Source organism: Panulirus ornatus, chromosome 63 (genome assembly GCF_036320965.1).
Source record: "Panulirus ornatus isolate Po-2019 chromosome 63, ASM3632096v1, whole genome shotgun sequence".
NCBI lineage: Eukaryota > Metazoa > Arthropoda > Malacostraca > Decapoda > Palinuridae > Panulirus > Panulirus ornatus.
The window spans coordinates 12,388,236-12,403,630 of NC_092286.1; the positions used below are offsets into that span (position 1 = coordinate 12,388,236).

The 15,395-nt window shown below is 45.0% G+C and overlaps 1 protein-coding gene across 4 annotated transcripts in view; it reads right to left on the bottom strand.

The window, feature by feature from the left end:
• Positions 1-15,395, bottom strand: part of Egfr (epidermal growth factor receptor) — a 397,002-nt gene that overhangs the window by 111,847 nt on the left and 269,760 nt on the right. For 3 of the 4 annotated variants that reach the window (XM_071656714.1, XM_071656713.1, XM_071656712.1), the window contains exon 1: positions 12,205-12,604. The exons of the other annotated variant lie outside the window; for it this stretch is intronic. The gene's annotated coding sequence lies outside the window, so the exon portion shown is untranslated. Of the gene's footprint in view, positions 1-12,204; positions 12,605-15,395 lie in introns of those variants that run through there. 4 annotated transcript variants of the gene reach the window in all.

The following is a 15,395-nucleotide window of genomic DNA, read 5'->3' on the forward strand; positions in this document are numbered from 1 at the left end:
TAAGAGCAGAAGTCAACGAAGTTATGAAGGTCACAGCAACAAATACAGTTATAGTAGTAGTGTATGATGGAATGTGTGTGTGTGTGTGTGCAACAACAAAGACTGTGTGTGGTACAACAGCAAAGACTCAAGTAGGTGGTGGCGATGGAGAGTCGCAGTTGTAGCGGTGGTTGTAAAAGCAGCAGCAACGAGTCTTTAGTCTATTGCACCATCAACAACAATAGACAAGGCAACAGGTGCAACTGACAGCTGTAACGATACAGAGAACAGCTGTAGCTGTAGTGGCCATCATGACTGTATTTGTGACATCATCTTAAAAGAGCATAAGACCTTCCGACTCCATATGCAATACTACTTTCTTTAAAAGCCACTCATCTATTGTCCAGCCCAGTTCTGCTGGGGTCGCCAGCATCAACAGGTTGCCCGACTTCCCCAAGAACTGTAGAGTCTCTCGAACAGCCACTAATCTCCTCTGGATCCGATCAACCCCGTCCTCAAGATGTGATCTCTCACACTGGTTCTGCCGACCAAACCAAGAGGCGCACGACATGCCAGCGACATCGACGCAAGCAAACACAGTGACCGCGGGTTTAGGTGCTGACAAAGGCAGGTGGAAAGCTACTGAAGGTCGTCAGTAGCTTTAGAACGGCGTCCGTGCCACACAGTCAGTGAGGTTTGGGAGTGACGTTCCCGAATCTGATGACCTCCAAACCCAATCAGTATTGATGTCTTATATTGACGGCAGTTGTAGAAGTATGACACCCTCCTACTTGACCGACTCGTGTGAGATATTAAAGATGAGAAGAGAAAAATGAGACAAGAGGAAAGACTTGAGTTCGAGGAAGCGTTACTCGCAGTAGAAAGGAAATAAAACTCAGCACACACACACACACACACACACACACACACACACACACACACAGTCAACCGAGAGCCACAAGACGAGCCGCACGAAAACACAGGTATCCAAGCAAGAACGAAGCCCAAAAAAAAAAAATAAAACTCAAACACATGACCAAGTCAGTATGGAATCTCGAGAGACTGATGCAGGAGAGTACCTCGAAATCACACTCAACTTGGAAGAACTTCAGACCTGTGTGCGAGAGTTAGAGGGAAAGCTACAAAAAGAATAATACAAAGGATACAGAGCCTAAGACCATTACTGTAACATAAAAGACCCTCAGAAGTACAAGAAAGAACCACATGAGTCTTAATAACACACACACACACACACACACACACACACACACACACAACTAAGTCCGGTTCACGGAGCAACATTACAAAGTCTTCGTTTTCTTCGTCTCTCCAGAATTCATTTCTCTAATTCCACCTTCCACAGCTACGTTATTCTCAGCCGAGTAAACCGCAGGCAAATATTACTTTCTGGACAAAAGACTAAAAGTTCACTTCTTTTTTACACATTGCGCAGAGGATCATGTAATTCATGAAAGACCTTATCATCTACCGTCAGTCGATTCAGGGTTTACCGACCGAACGTCATAACATTCGCTACCGAGAGCAAACAAACAAGCTGAAGAGGCCTGGCCCGGGGACTACGTCCTGCACAAGGCTACAATGTACGTTGTTGTCATACGTCAGTCAGAGACTTGAATACCAAGTATTGTTCACTATAAGTTCACTATTGTTCGGGGGAGGAAAAGCAGGTCAAGAACATTTTCTTGTCCACAGGCTCGTTCGGGTCAGTTTCTTTTCCACAGAGGGTGTCCCATATGTTTCCCTTCTACAACGAGAATGTCCATCATCACCTCCCAAGGGAAAAGAAGCCAGTACGTCATCTTCAGTTTCCGTGAGGAATTGTGCATTCCACTGTGAACCTTTCGTTTACATTACGGTCGACTTTCAGACTAGCCTCTTCTTGCATTGCTAGGATACCTTCCACAGTAGTCACCCTCTGACTTTCTAGTTCCTGTACTTCAATTCCTGTGGGGGGAACAGCAAGGCGTCTTACCTCCAAATTAACTCAACCACAACACTGAAGTGTTTCCTAACTAGTAAAATTATGTGTCATGATCTGCACTTCGCCTCTGGACATTAGAAATACTATGGAGTGAACAGAAGAGAAATTCTAACAAGAACCAGAGCAAGTGTGCACACCTGCACTAGGCTTGTCAGAGTGTGGTGCTTACGACCACGACCTCCAACAGCCTGATTGCACACAGGAGCTAGACGACAGCTTGGGCCGAGACCCAGCTGTAGTGGGTAGAAGACCTCCGAAACCATTATAGGAAGGATGGACGCTGTCTCAGATTTTTGCCTTATGGACGAGGCTTACGGCAAATGTTACCTATACCTTTGAGACACAACCATATATATATGTAATCCTCTGCGGGTAGAACTTGATTCTTTCAAGGCCCTCGGTGCTGCCGAGTTGGGTGAGTGACAACCTCTTTCTCGGCTTCTGGAGGACATGACGAGAAAGACCCTGATTGGAAATCTCGAACGCTGTCTCAAACCGCAAAAGGAAGATGTTCTTTTTCCCGTGTTCGTATTTTCACAATGTGATGGAAACATTGTGTGTCGAGAAGTGCTGCGGATGAGGACTTTGCTCCCACTTGACGAATCGCATCTTCAGTGTGGCAAGTGGGTAACTCAAAGGGCATCTCTCCGTTCGTGTGAAAGTCCATGTTTCCCTCAAGCAACCTAGGCGTGAGTTATGGATGCGTAAGTGTGATTTCAAAGGCCTGTATATAAGCGCACGTACAAATCTGATCCACCCTGGTGTTGATAGGAATATGAAGAATGATGTTTACGAGACTGGTCTGGATTTAGTCTGTAAGATGTTAGTTCAGTGGGACAACTTGATGATGCATATTTTCAGTCTGATTCGCTTGCCTAGCTCCTCACCCTCTCCAACGCTGAGGACTTTTGAAGGAGTTATAAGTGCCATATCTCTCACGTCTTCCTTGAGGCTTTACTTACCATAGGCGAAAAGATAGGGGGGATACCCCTCCTATCATATACTGTTACAGAAAACGTCCAGACATTTAATGGGATGCTGTTATGAGCAACCCATTCCATGTATATTCACTGCTGAGGCTGTACGAACAAAATCCGTGAGCCTTGTTCACCACTAACACTTGGCCTTGAAAACCAGATAAGCTTAATTATTCTCTCTTTGTCCGGAGCAAAGAGGGGAAGAAGGGAGGAGAGGGAACTACATTCCATTTTCTTTTTTTACTTAAACACATATTGGAAGTGTAAATTAAGGACTAAATCTGAATAAAGTGGCAAACCTCAGTGACTATCACTCAGGCCGAACCTATTTCTAAAATGTTCGCAGCCGTAAATCTCTCAGAATCTCTCTCTGAAGACGTACGATTAGGATCATCTTTCTAAAGATTAATATACATTTTCTCTCTTCTAATATCATTCGGACGGTGCGTGTGAGAATCGAATACAGATTTTTGGTGGAGGGGGGCGGGCTACACTACACATCTCTGCACATGAAGCGGTCGAGGGTGGAAAAAAAAATAAGAAATAAAGAAAAACGTGGTGTAATGTGCTGGGGTTGGCTTAGTTTTGGATGGTGAGGCGCTGGTCTCGGTGCATTATACATGACCGCCGACGACCATGCGTGTGCAGATGAGGCCGTACTTCGATCTCTACTGACGCTAACTAGTTCGTACGGGAAAGAAAATTTGGGCATAAGAGAAATAATACGACTTTCTTCTGACGGTTTCAATAGAAACTCAAAGTATTCAACATGGTAGACTCTGAACCGCGTCTTCGAAGCGTAGAGAAATATAAACGCTTGAGACATCTCAACTGACGAAGGGAAGCAAAGGCGACTCAGATACTAGAAGATCAGTAGAAAGCCGCCACTACCTTAGACGTGGCACACTATATTCATCCCCCTCATCCCCCCCCCCTCCTCCACACACCTCCCATGTCTTGTGTAATTTTTGAGATATCACATAAAATGTAGTAATTGCCTCTAATAAAAAAAAAAATACACTACTAAATACAACAATAGCATGAAGAAAACAACGAAGCATGTGTCAACAATTTGCACCGCGTGAGGGACAACCTCAAACCAATGTAAGAACGACGAGAGAGAAGCGAGTCAGCCACGGCAGCAGTGGTAGTAACACTTATCATCAACGTTAATAACCCACCACCACCACCACCAGCAGCAGTAGCAGCAGCAGCACCAGCAGCAGTAGTGACCTCACCATCAAAAGAATGAGGGGGAGGGTCACTGTGGTCTTGAAGAACCAACCGTTCGCTCCACACTCGGAATGGAGTGGCCATTCTGTTGTTACGGCTCTGATCCCAGCTCAGTTGCAACACACGGCCAAGCAGGTGATTTAGAAGGTAAAATACGCTCGATGGAGGGGTTAGTACACAGCCACTACAAGCAAGCCCATGCTAAAGCCTTGGCTGGTAGCATGAGAGGCGGCGGAGCGAAATCCTTGAGCAACCCTCTGCATGATGGGGAGATGGGGAGGGGGGACCCCTGACTATAACATACGCAGGGTCGCCTCCTGTTCTAGATATAGCATTAAGGTCTCCTCCACGTTCGCCACATACCTCTTGCCTTACATTTACATATGTAGCGGAACTGGGGTCTTAAATCGAGGCGCGTGTCCTTGCCTGTGTGCACGCTCTAACATACCTTAATACATATACAGACGCGATGTTTACATGTGACAGGCGGGGTTTTGATTATGTACATATACAGAGACAGTGAAGGCTGCTTGAGTAAACATCCACACACACACACGCACACACACACACACACACACACACGCACACACCTCCCCGCTCCCTCCTCCTCCTCTCCAACCAAGGTGCGACACAAGACTATCGGCTGCGATCCACACCGACACCGTCCAGACAGACTTAAACAGGACATGGCATGGACTGGCTTCGTCTGCACACCGTCCCCTAACATCAAGCGGGAGAAAGAAGTTCGTGCGATTAAACTGACCTCATTCACCCAGACAACGAGACGCCATTAAGCCAGACACCGGACGCCTCTACCGAGTCATGGTGGACACGGATGCAAGGGGACCCACAAGCACGGAACAAAGGCCACCTCACCCTTATGCACGAGCGAAATTAAATGCATGAAGGAATACGACACCGCTGCGCCTCGATACACGGCTCTTGTCCAAACTCATCCCGCCCACCGTGTGTGTCCAGGAGCCTCGTATTGAGGTCCGGCAGAGGCGTGTGTGGGTACGTCCCTCTGTCCTCCAGTGACATAACTACAAAGGAAGGTAGTACATTTTTTCCCTCTTCTTCCTTCCTCTTCATCATAAACATTAGACGAACCGTCCATGCATCTTACTCTATGCTGGTCGATGGACGACCAGAACCAGAATTCGTGTCGAGTATATAAAAAGATCAAGGGTGGATACACACAGCCACGAGGACAAATTCTGAAGAATGTCAGCAATCAGGAAAACTGAGGGTCAAAGACAGCAGCTGAGGATACCGACGGAGGGCGTCAACATTAGGAAAATATATGAAGCAACGGCATGGAGGATGACAACTGGTGACGACTGTGAGTGACGGGTGCCTCGCGAAACATTTCGATATCATAGGTTTAACTACTAGACAGTGTTGGTGACAAGGAAAATTGGCAGACAGTGTTCGTGACAAGGATAACTGGTAGATAGTGCTGGGAGCAAGAACAGATGGCAGAATTGGTGACATGGATAACTAGTGGACAGTGTTAGTGACATGGATAGCTGGTGGGCAAAGCTGGTGACAAGGATAACTGGTGGATATTGATGGTGATGAGGATAACTTGCAGACAGTGCTGGCGACGTGGAAATGAGTTGGCCACTTGGGGCAACACGACACCGGCAGGGGAAGGTGAGTAACAGTGAGTGAGGAGGGAGGAGGAGGAGGAGGAGCAGTAAGCGTGTTGGGTTCAGCTTCTGTGCGAGGGGTAGCTGGAGAAGGCCATCCACCCAGGGAGGAGGAGGACAGCTAGCTATACTGGCAAGGAAGGCGAGAGGAGGTCAGCCAACCAACCAGCAAGGGGAGGAGACCATCCAGCTAACCAGCCAGGGTAGGAAAAGGAGGAGGACACCCAACTAGCCAAGCTAAGAGGCCAGCGAGCCAACCAGAGCAGGAGGAGGACAGCCAAACACCCAGGGCAGGATGACGGGGCCCACTCAGCCAGCCATCCAGGGCAAGAGGAGAGGAGCCTCACGCTTGCCACCTGGAGTGCTCCGTCCACACGACGCATCCCACCCACCATCTCCTCCAACCTTTTTCTGATGATGGACCAGGTGTTGACTGCTGCCCTCCCAACACAGCAACTGACACTAGTACCTCCTGCCACCACCACCACCACTACAGCTTGTATGCCTACCATTATTACCACAATTAGAACACCTCCTGACGCTATCGCCCGTATCCTTACCAACACACACCACAATCAGAACACCTCCTGCCACCACAACCTAAAGTTTAACTCAAGCCTTCGCCACTCTCACCACCACACTATCACTTTCACTACCACCACACTATCACCTTCATTACCGCCACACTATCACCTTCACTATCACACGGTATCTCCCAAAGCTACCATGACTGTCCAGGTACCTACCACTGACAATGGGTCACTATCCCCTACCACAATCATTCAGTGTACTTCCCATCCCAGGTATGTCTCCATAGCACAGTCACCATCACAACCACTATCAACTCCACCACCAAGTTACTCTCCCTCACCATCATTACCATCTTCGATACTTCCATCATCATCACTATCTCCCCTAACTACCAAGACTGCTAAATATTCCTCATTATCACATACGTCACTCACCTCTGCCATCTCCATCACTATCACATACGTCACTCATCTCTGCCATCTCCATCACTATCACATACGTCGCTCATCTCTGCCATCTCCATCACTATCACATACGTCACTCATCTCTGCCATCTCCATCACTATCACCCACCACCAACAAAGCCTCCGCTATTCTTCTCAGACGCCATCAACGTAACAATCTCCACCATCAACGTCACCATTTCTCACCATCAATTCTATCCCCCGTCACAAGCAACCTTTATCAACGGCCATAAGTACGAAAAAATAAAGACTTTCATCCGTGTGTAATATTCAAATTAATCATAAATATTATACAAATCAATTCTAATATCCTTTTTTTTTCCCCAGTGTAAGACGTGGAAGGTTGGTCCTGCATACAAGGCTATTTATTTTTTTCCCATCGTACTGTAAAGATATAATCAGAATAATAAGCTATAACACAAAACATAAAGTCAATTTCAGCTATTCTATGAAATATTAAAAAAAAAAAAACAAAGGTTTAATTTTTGACATTCAGTAACCAATTTTAAACAGCCATTCAAACAAACCCATTTAAGTTATACTGGCACATGGGAAGGGGGAAGTGTGTACAGGCAATATATATATTTCTATATACATCGACATGGTACCAAGGGACCAGCTGGGTTCGTCTTGGACCATTATTTATGTGGCTGTCTGACCCGGGAACACCTTTTCCGATGACCTACAGCACCGGAGGCCGCCCACTAACACAGTCTTATATAACACACAAACCCGAGTGATTATCATCTTTCCTTTATTATAATCCCAATGATTGGTTTTTTTCCATCTTATAATCCGAACGATTATCATTTTTGCCATCTTATAATCCGAATGATTCTCATTTTTCCATCATATAATCCGAGTAATCATCTTTCCTTCTTATAGTCCAACTGATTATCTCTCCCATGTTACAAATCTGAAATGATGACCTTTCCATCTCTAAAGGTATAACCATTCACCTCTACCGCCCACCCTCACCCTTCGCCTCTCCCTTCCTTGCTCAGCATCTTCCATTTCGTCCCGTACCATGGGAAAACGTGACTTCTGTGGCACCACGAACGAGAAGGAAGAAGAAAAGAATGACGGGAAGTTAAACGGAGATGGTATCATCACCAGTTGACTGTCGTACCTTAGGATGTGCGAACCCATCCTCCTCCTCCTCCTCCTCCTTCCACACACACACGGCAACGCAATTACTTAACTGCGTGGAGAAGAGCCGGGAGACGAAGCCCACGTCCCTCGTACTGACCAACGCCCTGGGAGAGGGACATTTCGCCCCCTTCCCCCACCCTCCCAAGCAACAACAAAAAAAGGCACACAAGAAAACCTGCGACGTTACAAACCCTACTACAGCTTTTCACACACACACACACACACACACACACACACACACACACACACACACACACACACACATGCGCGAATGCAAACCTCTCTCTCTGTCTCTCCTCTTACTATTCAAATATGTATCTACATACACACAGAGAGAGAGAGAGAGAGAGAGAGAGAGAGAGAGAGAGAGAGAGAGAGAGAGAGAGAGAGAGAGAGCACTGCACAGACAGACAGAGCCCTCCAGAGTAAAAACTACTGGCGTGGTTCTGCAGCAGCTAGGCAGCCATGTCCCCGTGTGTGTGTGTGTGTGTGTGTGTGTGTGTGTGAGTGGGGGGGAAGATGGCTCTATCCCAGAACCCTGCCCTTACAAGACGCCCTCGACGCTGCCTTGCCCGTCAGCTTCTGATGTTGTCACTCGCGCCCCCGTTTGTCCTGCCACCAACAAAGCGGCTCCATCCGAGACCCTTAACCTCACTGCTTGGTGGATTTTCTGACTCCCAGACTTCAGCGGTTTAACTCGATAGTACAAACCTTTTTGGAACGCTGACGGTGTTCGTGGGGAAAGAGTATTGCCTGGAGGAACTACCGTGCTGAAAATCGGTGAGGAAAATCAAGCTAAGACTGGCAAAGGTTTGAGTACATTGAGAAGTGGCGACGAGAGCTTGCTCGCTCCCTGGCATTCTGGTTGGACTTTGGACTACTGCACTTCCCTGTACAAGTACGAAAGCTCGGCTTTACACGTCTTTAGAACGCTTCAAAGTAATTCTCATCTTGCCTCTGCCAGTTCACTTGCAGTGGTAGCGTCTTTGGGCGTTCTAAAAGACCTTCGAGAATAAAAGAGGTTCTGGGAACGAGTGGTGCCTTCCAGTGTTAAGATGGGACTATGGAAAGACAACAGCGTCTCTAGAAGTTAAGATGGCTTTTGAATGTGACTGGTGCCATCACAGTAGGAGGGGTTCTGAAAGTGACTGGTGTCTCCCCAAGTGCACAAGGGTAATGAAGATGACTGTTGCCACCAGAATAAAAGGGTTATAAGAATGCAGCTGGCGCCACCAGAACTAATAGGCCTCTAAAAGTAACCCTTACCTCAAGAATACAATTGAAAATGACTTAGTGCCCCATTACGAAGACTTCGACAAAGATAAAACACAAAAAAAGTGGTGCTTCTAGAATCAAGTATTTTTTTTTCTCAACTGGCGCATCCAGTAAACAGGGGTTGAAAAAAATGATTGGTGCATCATTCAGTATTAAGTAAACCATTCTGAATGTGACTGGCGCATGGGGAATAAAGGACATCTCCATATACTTCCAAAATAAAGGGGTTCTGGAAGAGACTCCAGTTACGAGAGGAAAGACGGTTTGCACGTGACTCTTGACGAACGAACCACTCACAATTACCCACGAGTAAAATGGTTACACGTCAAAAAAAAAGAGTAGATTACAGCGAGAGGTTAAAACAGAAACAGCATCAAAAATTTATCGAGAACACCCCCCCAAAAAAAGACGAAACCGTCACCACGAACGTAAGCAGACATGAATGTGATATAAAAAAAAAAAAAATGTTGCCAGAAATGGCATTAATATCAGGCAAACGCACCTCACCGTGTGAAGGACCGTCTCAGTTATTATGAACATTATGCACAGCTTTTAATTGAACGTGTCACAACCGTATATCATACAACCACGGCAAAAAAAAAAGAAAAAAAAACTTTCACCACGAGAAAAAGAAAAGCATCGTAACAAAATATATATATTTATATATATCTATACATTCAGGATTCTTCTGGGGCGTACGCTTAAGACAGATGCATACGACTTATATGAGTGATAATTTTACTCTCAATTACCTAAGCACAAGGGTGTGAAGACTCGTACGAAGTCGCAGATACACGTAAGGTAAAATGGGGTGTTTAAAACCCGTCAGCAAAGCAGGAGTTATTGGAGCAATTTATGGTCAATTCTCGATTGCCGTAACCCACAAATGCCAGGCTGGCGTCGAGGCCCTCTTCTTGTGATAGGAAAGTGACCACTGTAACCATGTGATTAGCAGTTCCCTCCTCCCTTCCCTCCTGCCACCCTCTGGGCCAATCCCTGCCCTTCCCTCCCTCACTTCCTCCCTCCCCCATCACGTGACTCTGTGTATATTTGGGCCCCAACCTGCTGACGTTACCTTATCTCACGACACAAGCCAACCATAACAGTCTACCTGGTCAAACACACACACACACACACACACACACACACACACACCTGGCCTTACGATTCCCAGAGATGGTGCTGGAGCGATGTGAAGTGGGGGAGGGGAAGTGAGTCTGGGATCAATGACATTCTTATCAGCGGGGGGACTTAATTCACGATATCCCTAATCACACACACACACACACACACACACACACACACACACACACAGAGAGAGAGAGAGAGAGAGAGAGAGAGAGAGAGAGAGAAGATTGGGCCAAGATGGTCTGTCGCCGGGGGGTAAAAAACATATACGATTGGTAATGCCCATTCCTACGGATTATCAGTGTGTTCTAATCAGGGCATGATTAACTGCTTGTACGTACTAAACATGATTAACTGCTTGTACGTACTAGCCATGATTAACTGCTTGTACGTACTAGCCATGATTAACTGCTTGTACGTACTAACTATGATTAACTGCTTGTACGTACTATGATTAACTGCTTGTACGTACTAACCATGATTAACTGTTTGTACGTACTAACCATGATTAACTGCTAGTACGTACTAACCATGATTAACTGCTTGTACGTACTAACCATGATTAACTGCTAGTACGTACTAAAAATGATTAACTGCTTGTACGTACTAACCATGATTAACTGCATGTACGTACTAACCATGAGTAACTGCTAGTACGTACGAACATCTTTCCAATCACCGCGGTGATTAAAACTCAAATCTGATGGGAGGAATTGACTAATAACAGACTGGATTGGTTAACCACATAAACGACTCTTCGACCAATCCCCAGTCGTAGTACCGAAGACCGAATGAACGCTAAAACGAATCGGCCTCCTTATCTGCATGTATGATTCACTTCAATAATGTTTATCGATTCACGATCCATTCTCTGGCTGGCGTAGTCGGGAGGGAGGGTGGAGGGTAGCGTGTGTGTGAGTGATAGGACTTATGGAAATGGTCGTTATGTACCATACAGTAAGGGGCATCGCCTTCACAGCGAGCGCTGAGGAGCGAATGGACTGACCAGAAAGCCTCCTGTTTACAACCTCTTATTTATTGGTGTTATCAAAGGGAGACGTTGGGTGTGGGTCAGTCATTTAACACACTTGTTTTCGAACTGTAATATAAATTAACACCGTAAGAAATAGCGACAAAGTATAAATATATATATATATATATATATATATATATATATATATATATATATATATATATATATATATCACAACCAATACTTTAAAAAAAAACACGAACAAAGGACCCATAACCTTTCCAATACACCATTTTCCAAAATCCGGAACTCGAACTCGGCCAAAATGAAGACCATATCAATCGAGGTCTCTGACCACAAGTAATTTCACCCACGATGTCCCATGAGAATGCCACAGACATTAACACTGTGACTACCATCGTTGTAACGACCCCAAACTCAGCACTAGGGCTGCCTACGACCCACTATACAGGCGTTCCACAAGGTCCACCACACTCTACTCCTGGAACTTATCTAATTCTACTTATGACTAAATCTACTTAAGAATAAGTCTACTTAAGGATATGAATACATGTATTATGCATGAATAAGTCTATAGCCATTATATATGTTGTGATCATTATGCAATATTTCATTAAAGTTATACTTTTTTCGCAATAAATTACTGCAATAATATGGACAGTAGTGGATTTAAACATCAATACTAAGTAGCTATTTCAAGGAATTGCATTTGGAGAAAATATTTTCAACAAAATATTAAGAAAAACCTAAGAGTATTTCAGTACGACCAGAGTGGAAGCCCATTTTTTTCTCTCTCTTTTTTTCCCACCTTTCTTACCTTAAACAAGTAGTTCTCGAGGAGGTAATCCACGGTAAATTACCATTTACACACTTATTCTCGGTCGCACAAAACACCACAGGGACAATATTTCCAAGAGCCCAGACCTCAGTCTCTCGTCAACAACACCCTGGACAACATTTTTAAGCCCTTCACAATACGTGACTAAGACGCATTTAGCAACTGGACAAATTTTCTCACAAACACCGACACACGATCCTCACTTCTGATCACTAAACACTTCTCGAAACAGCGAAGGCACTCTTAGCCTCCTTGGGGGGTTAAGGGGAACGGACGCCAACTCGTAAATTGATTTTCAAAAGGCGTGTATGGCCATCGTAGTGGCGGAGCGACGCGCACACAGACCCTCTCCCAAGACCGACTCGTCATATCTGAGGCGAAACTTGTTTCCAGCCCAAGACCCCTGGCTGGCTCACTTCTTAGCCCGGGGCTTCGGCTGGCCCATGGGGGGAGGGATGGGGGGTGGTGGGGAACGCGGGTAAACTTCACGCTCCGTGATTTCGCTCTTACGACATTTATTTACAGTTTACGACGGTTTATACCCATACGAACCTGTACAAAATCACCTACTTCATGAGGAATGTGATAAAACGTACCAGTAAACTCGTTTCGTGTGCAATTGTTGAACGATGTATGTCGAAAACCAGAACGCAGCTGACGGCCACCTCACACAAACATAGCGGTGGGGGAAATGGAGGTAATCTGGCTAGCTCAGGTACGCTCAGGTTCATAGCAGTGGGGGAATATGGACTCGCTAATTAAAATATCTTTAGCTGTTGCGCCTCATTATCAAGAGTTACCGATATTTAGCGCCGTTTTACGCAGGACAAACCAGAGCCATTTTGCGTCAGGGCTACGCGCGTTCCCACCACGCGTTCTCTGGTCAAATAATGAGCGGTGTTTGTGGCCGACATTCTCATTACGTGGTAAAACAAGACAAAACATGGTTAATTAAAACGAGAAATTATGATTCCGTTCTGATCCATTGCCTTCAATCCAAATCATTGCACAGCGTTAATAATTTTATTTATTATATTTATATTTATTATCATTATAGTATAAAAATATATATATATATATAATATACACACACACACACCACCACACACATTATATAATATATATAAATAATATTAAAATATATATAATATAAATATATATATAATTGGTAAATACTAACCTTGGCTTACAATGGTTCCGTTTACACAGTAATTCACGTATGTAAATACTTTTTTTATTCCCTACTCTACCGTACTGACGGACCTGGGCAGGTATGCATGCAGTGAGAACAGTAAACACCTTGCAACCTGTAATATGAATTCCTATGATAAAAAAAAAAAATGTTTTACCACTGTCATACGAATGTAGATATGACATTTTGCCTTCATTATATTCGACCCCCTTATTTGCGCAGCCACCATCAATATGAGCAGAACAGAGAGAGAAGAGAGAGAAGAGACGAGAGATAGAGATGAGAGATGAAGAGAAACCAGACTACCTCATCCCTTACAGGCTATACGTTTACTCGAACGTAAAAACGCATTTATTACTTTCATTCGGGGATTGATAACCAATCATATGATATCTCATTGGCAAACTCTTCCCACGTCGTGGCATGGTACTATACTCCGTGTTCGCGCCAAATCACGTTATAAATTACCATTATTTCTTTCGTATGATAATGTTCACTTCCACCTTCTTCAGCTCCCGACTGTTCGCCCCGCGCAAACAGTCCATTCTATTCATGGTATACCTCAAATATTATATATATAAAACATTACTATATCCAGTTTTTATCCATTAACTCACTCCAATTTTTATTCCACGACAACCTGTTATTCCTACCTTATTTCTTCTCACACACTTATAGACTCTTCTTTATGACGTCACGCGTGTAAAACAGGACTGACACTTTGAGATATTCCCAACCGCCCCCTTCTCTTCCTTCATTGGAAAATTAAAACAAAAAAAAATTCAAAACTTTCCTTACCCCCGCTCCTCCTTAGTCGCTTCTACACACCAGACATACGTGAAGTATCATTCCCTATCCAGGATATAATCATAGAGAATAAACCCTTCAATATACCTAATTATAATATATATACATATGTTCTATATAAGCAAAAATGCACTATTAAGCAATTAAGAGTACGGCACACGTGTTAACACACTCTGCCTGGTAACTGAGAATCAGTAAGTTACAACAGATGTACCATCAATAACACCTGGTAAACAAGCTTGTCCTGATGGAATTCTGAGACAAAAAGAGGAGAGGACAGGGAGAATGGCAACGATAGTCCACGACTTTACGATGCACCATTCCTCCTGTTGTGTACTGTGTTTGTTGTGGGGCCGAGTGTGGTGTGTAGGTGTGAGTGATCGTTGCTCTGGTACACATGTCTCCTTCTTGGGTTTTCAACCCATATGGTAGAAGAAAATTAACTCATTCATACCCCTCTTTTACGCTAGGTACCCATTGATGGACTAGCCCTAAAAGCGGGAGGATGAACAGCTGCATTGCCTGTGCACCAGCAGCTCAGTCCGACACTCGAACCCGAATCATTTTACATAGGTTGGGTGGCAATGTTAACCTCTGCACTACGGGGGGCCTCACACCTGCTCGTCCACCCTCATCAAGAAAGCTTTCTCTACGGTGTATTTCAGGGGTTATAGAAAACGCCGAGTTACAGGGGTAGAGAAAACGCAGAGTTACAGGGGTACAGAAAACGCAGAGTTACAGGGGTACAGAAAACGCAGAGTTACAGGGGTACAGAAAACGCAGAGTTACAGGGGTGCAGGAAACGCAGAGTTACAGGGGTGCAGGAAACGCAGAGTTACAGGGGTGCAGGAAACGCAGAGTTACAGGGGTACAGAAAATAAGAAATGCATCTCGCAAATACGGTTCAGGTTCTGTGCCCCCAACTCGACCCAGCACCGAAATCCCACCCCTACCTGACCTAAGGCGTGTGAGAGTGAGGACAGGTCACACGAGGTCACAACAAAGTCCCCTACGGCGTGACCTTGGCTGACCTCCCCCCCCCCCCACACACACACACACACACTGACAATGGATAGTAGACGCTCGAAATGTTAATTTACCTACTCCTCTCTCTCTCTCTCTCTCTCTCTCTCTCTCTCTCTCTCTCTCTCTCTCTCTCTCTCTCTGTACC